Raw genomic sequence first — 6,117 nt, 5'->3', positions numbered from 1 at the left:
TCTTTATATATTGTTTTTTTTTTGTTTTGTTTTTTTTATTATTATCGAACCTTATCAATAATCACTTTTTCTATTTTTTCTGGTTTAATTCTTTCGTATTTTTTTCTAGAATATTTTCTTTCTTTCTTTTCTTCAATTCTTTTGTGATTTCGTGTTTATTTTTCTCTTTTCACTGAAAGATATTTCTCTCTTTCTTAGAAAGATTTCTTCAAATTACTAACATTTATTTATTTTTTTATCATTTCTTCAAATATCCAACCCTTTTGCGAGTTTTATAGTTTTTTGGGGGGTTTTGTTTTGCGGGTATGTTTTTTTCTCAATCTCCTCTAACCTCCACCCTATACCAGCCACCCCTATACAAGCCACCCCTACACAAGTACCTCCCCCATACCAACCACAAATACTGTCTTCGCTTCTTTGCATTTACCGTTCTTCTCAGTATTATCACTTCCTTTCATAAAAGGTTCGTAAACTTGTGTTGTGTCTCTGTGTGTGTGTGTGTGTGTGTGTATTTATGTAAGCATTTAAGTACATATATTCATATACATGTATATGTATGTATGCATGTATGTTTGTATGTATGTACAAACATACATGCAGACTCGGCATACGCGAGCCAAAACAACATTATACACACTGACAGACAGACACACACACAAAACAAAGACACACAGACACACACACACACACCCACACACACACACAAATAGACAGACAGACAGACAGACAGACAGACAGACAGATAGATAGATAGATAGATAGATAGATAGATAGATAGATAGATAGATAGATAGATAGAGTCCGTTACAGACAGCACATTGTCACTTGAACTTTCATAGTTTAGAAAGACCAAAATGGTCATCAGACAAAAAACATCAGACAGATCATCAGACAGATCATCAGACAGACCATCAAACAGACCATCAGACAGAGGTGATGTTTTAACAACCCTTAACGTTTACGAAAAGACTTCCGGTTATGCAACTCGAGCCAAAAGTTTTTCATGGGACACAATTCGTTGTCAATAGACACTAGGAGAATGAAATTACGTTATGGTGTCTGTAGCATTGACTAACCGCAGAAAGAATTATTAGAAAAGTAATCGAAACATATCAGGCCATTAGAGAAAATTATAGGAAAACGGTGAAGAAACCTGTTCAGGAATATATAGAATTGCAAACGATCCTATTGAGTTCTTGAAGCTCAATTAATGGTTGAAACTAGAAGGAAATGGTCTAGTTGTTATGTATGAAGATAATAGAGAGACTGTGAGGATATAAACTAGAGTCTGTAATGTTTCGTTGTTGGTCCATATAATTTCTTGTCGGTTGGCTATGCATTTAGAATGAAGAGAGCCAATTGGAGTAGTTTATTATGCAAAAGACATGGAACGGAATTAGAGATTGGAGAATATTTGTTGATAGAACTTCTATTCTATATAAAAGTCAGCAACAGCAACAACAAAAAAGAACGACAAGATTTAGTCTGCAATCTTTATTAATTGCAAAATACGAAATAAAAATCAGCATGGCCGCAGTCACATGACTGAAACAAGTAAACGAATAAAAGAATACATGTGTGTATGTGTGTGCGCGTGTCTTTGTGTGTGAGCGTGCGTGTGTGTGCGTGTGTGTGTATGTATGTGTGCATATGTGTGTGTGCGTGCGTGTGTGCGTGTGTGTGCGTGAGAGAGTCAGAGAGAGTGAGTATTCTATGTATGTGTATGTATATGTATGCATGCGTGTGTGTAGAAACCCCTGTTCTTGCAACTGACAGATGCCTATCGAAACACTGACGGAACTAAATTGAGGGTTACGTATGTCTGTGGAGTTCTCCGCCGCCTGCACTTCAATTTCACAAACAGGCTGATCGGATCGATTGGAACACTCGTCTTCGTAACCAATGGAGGACCAGTTCAAATTTAATCGAAATACCACAATCTCAAAATTGCACCTTCCTCAATTTCTCATAACCATTTTATATAAATTTATTACAATATTTCATTCCCGTAAGGCATCCAGCTGCCAGAGTGGTTAGGGACGCTGGGCGAAATGCTTAGCGGTATTTCGTCTACCTTTACGTTCTGAGTTCAAATTCCACTGAGGTCGACTTTTCCTTTAAGGGTCGATAAATCAAGTTCCAGTTGCATAGTGGGATCGATCTAATCGACTGACCCCTCCCCAAAAATTTTGGGCCTTTTACCTACAGCAGAAAAGAGTATTTCCTTCTCGTGCATAAAATAATCACATCTTAAGTCGTCTTTTTCTCATGAGAACATACACTCCATCATTATCCTCATCAGCATCATCATCATTATCCTCATCATCGTCGACGTTTATTTTCTTCGTTATTTCCTTCAGCGTTTTTGATAATCCTTCTGATCAGTAATATGTCAAACTATACTTTCACCTTATCGTTCGCTCCCTCACTTTAGGAAGACATCTTATTAACCTCTGCTCAAGGCCAACTTTCCAATCTAGGCCATGCCTATCAGTCCTACTTCCAAGCAACTTGTTGTTTGTTACATCTAATAGCACACGTCTTTAAATTTATCTCCCTTTTCTCTTCCCCTCTTCTTTTTATCTTCTGTTCCTAAACATCCAATCTCTCCATTTCATTTTCTCTTTCTCTCTCACTCTACCTATTTTCTCCTTATATTTTCCATGTTTCCTCCTGCTATTTTCTATGTATTCTCCTTCTCGTTCATTGTATGTTCCATTATTTTTCAGCTCTGGTACCAATTTAAATTCCTAGCTTTGAAAAGGTCACAAGGACTGAACTAGAATTATAAATCTCTCAACTTGTCGATGATAAACTTGCATCGTTAACTCTACCTCCTCTGCTATTGAGTACTTTATTTACTAAATAAAGCCTTGAATGTATTTGTGTCGTTGTTTGTTTGTGTGAGTGTGGATGTGTTTGTGAGCGGGGTGGGGAGTGATAGATATTTTTTACATAGTTTCTACGTATCCTTCCCTGCGTCCATTATAAATTTCAGCATCATTTTATTTATACTATAATTATCGTTTCTTCCTTCTTTTCATCTTCTTCAACTTCTACTACTACTAAGTCTTTCTCCTTTTTCTCCTCCTAACTTTCATTCACCTTCTTCCTCATCTTCTTCCTTTTCATCTCCGTGTTCTTCCTCTTCACCGTCTCTTCTTCGTCTTCTTCTTCTTCTTCTTCTTCTTCTTCTTCTTCTTCTTCTTCTTCTTCTTCTTCTTCTTCTTCTTCTTCTTCTTCTTCTTCTCACTCTAACTCTCCTGTGTAAAATTTTCCATCCTTCACCTTCTTTTTCTCCTCCTCCTCCTCCTACTACTACTACTACTACTACTACTACTATTTCTTATTTGTCGTACTCTTTTTCACCTTCTTCATCTTCTTCACATTTTGCTTCTAGGGCTACTACAACTATTCTTCTTCTTCACGTTCTTCTTTTCTTCTTTGTCTTATTCTTCTACTTCTACTGTGTCTTCTGCGTCTTCTTCGTCTTCTTCTTCCTCTTATTTCTCTTCTTCTATCTACTTCTTTTTTCTTCTTCTCCTACCCCAACTACTACTACTACCACTACTATCTTATATAATCATCCCTTCTTATTCTCAGCTGCTATATTTCTTATCCCAGCGCTTACATCCGCCCACCCTGTTTTCAATCATGGCCTATCAGTATGTGACCACAATCACCCATTCACCACCCGTCTACCTCACCACCCTTCCATTACAATCTTATTCCATCTCCACTGTTTCATCCATAGATGTCTTTGACTATTTGCAGGAAATTCTTTATTGTTTACATCACCGTTACAAAACTCTGGCGGAAAAAGCATTGGTGTTGAAATCTGAGAGAGACGTGCGTAGGCAAATACGTATACAGATATATATATATATATATATATATATATATATGTATTATATGTATATACATGTATAATCATAAAAACATACGTACTACTTAAATACATATATACATGTATGTCTTGCTACATGCACATATGTATATATATATATATATGCAAATATAGGTAGGTAGGTAGGTAGATAGATAGATAGATAGATAGATAGATAGATAGATAGATAGATAGATAGATAGATAGATAGATAGATAGATAGATGTGAAAATACCGAAACATAAATACATGCGTACGTATGTATATGCAATCGTATAAACAATATGAATAAATAGATAGACACACTTACATGCATACATGTCTACATATTATGTGAATGTGTGCGTGTATACACACACATACATAAATACATACATAAATATATAAATACATTCATACACACACACACACATGCACATACACATACACACACATACACACATACACATATATATATATATAAATATATATATATATATATATATATATACATATATGTATAGATGTATATGTGCATGTCAATACGAAGGCATCTCGCGCAAATACAAACGCTCTTGAAAGAGAGCGATATAAAAAGAAATCTCTGCAAACAAGAGAACGTCATCTTAAGTTGTGTTTGTTGAGATGACTGTTGTGAGTAAGGTGGAGATTTATAGCTGGTCGCCATCTTTAACAAAACTGCTCTTTCTCTGACTCTGAGGGAGAACATCATTGAGAATAGATGGGGTCCTGTGGGAAATGGTACTGTTAAGATAATAGTGTAGATTATTAGAGGAAGAGAGCAAGAGAGATAGGAGGTTGAAAGAGAGAGAGAGTGAGTAGAGATGAGAGTGAGATAGGAATTGAAGAGATATGCTGACATATGGATTTATATAGAAATGGATGCAGAGAGAGTTAGAGGAGAATAAACGAGAGAGAGATAATTAAATAGATAGATAGATAGATAGATAGATAGATAGATAGATAGATAGATAGATAGATAGATAGATAGATAGATAGATAGATATTGCTATTTCTTTTTCATTTACTAATAAGTAAATTCGTTGATTGGTTGATCTGAAGTTAACTCTTAGGTCTAATTTCCATTTTTTTTAATTTTGATTATTTGCGTGCTTTTTTTGTTTGTATTTTTTCATTTTTGCTATCGATATATTTTCGCTATCGATATATTTTCGCTGTCGATATATTTTCGCAAATCATCTAGTTGTAAACAAAATTCTCAAATGTTATCAAGTATTATTTTCACAGAACCAGTTTTCGTTTCTCCTGCGCCATACAACCTGTTTCAATGACTCCTTACTATAAATGCATCGGCAGTCGTTGTGAAAGTGTGGTAGAAGTCTGACCAATACAACAAACAGAAGAATGAAGTTTAGAATTTAATTTTGCTAATTGTGAATTACAACGAGCATAAGAAGTTTACTCAACGCTTCAAGGCATTGAAGTCTGTCTGCGATTATTCTGAAGGAGGGAGATTTTAGTTTTGGTGCTCTCATAATATATCTCCAGGGTAAAATCTGTTTGGCTTTCATCTAGTTTCTGGTGTATTTCATTATTAAATTTGATAACGTATTATTCTATATCTCTGATGCGGAGCGTATTTCGTGCTCTATGTGTGTGCATGTGTGTGAGTAGGTGTGAGGGTGGGTGGGTGTGTAGATAGATTGTAGATCGATAAAGACAGAGAAAGAGATATGTGTGTTTCTATGTGTATATGTAATGTTTCTATGCATATATACACAGTACATGCATATATTCAGAATTATGTAAAGATATTTATATATATACATATACATATATCAAACATGTTTAATATATATATTAAATTATATATTCTAGAAATATGTTAAATACATATATATTTTTAACATATTTATATGTATATAAATGTACGCACACACATATATACATATATATACGTATACTTATAAATTTATGTACATATACATATACATATTTATATATGTATATTCATATGTATTCGTGTGTGTGTATCAGAGGGAGTAGCCTAGTAGTTACTGTGCTAGAGCTCACAATCTAAAGGTTTGGGGTTCGGTTTCAGAACTAGGTGGTGTGCTATTTCCTTGAGCAAGAAACTTCATTTCATGTTATTCCTGTCTTCTCAGTTGAAGACGAGCACCAACCAAGATTAGTTACAATTCTCTCTCTCTCTCTCTCTCTCTCTCTATATATATATATATATATATATATATATATATATATATATATAT

Source organism: Octopus bimaculoides, chromosome 25 (genome assembly GCF_001194135.2).
Source record: "Octopus bimaculoides isolate UCB-OBI-ISO-001 chromosome 25, ASM119413v2, whole genome shotgun sequence".
NCBI lineage: Eukaryota > Metazoa > Mollusca > Cephalopoda > Octopoda > Octopodidae > Octopus > Octopus bimaculoides.
Note: the sequence above shows the minus strand (reverse complement) of the source record.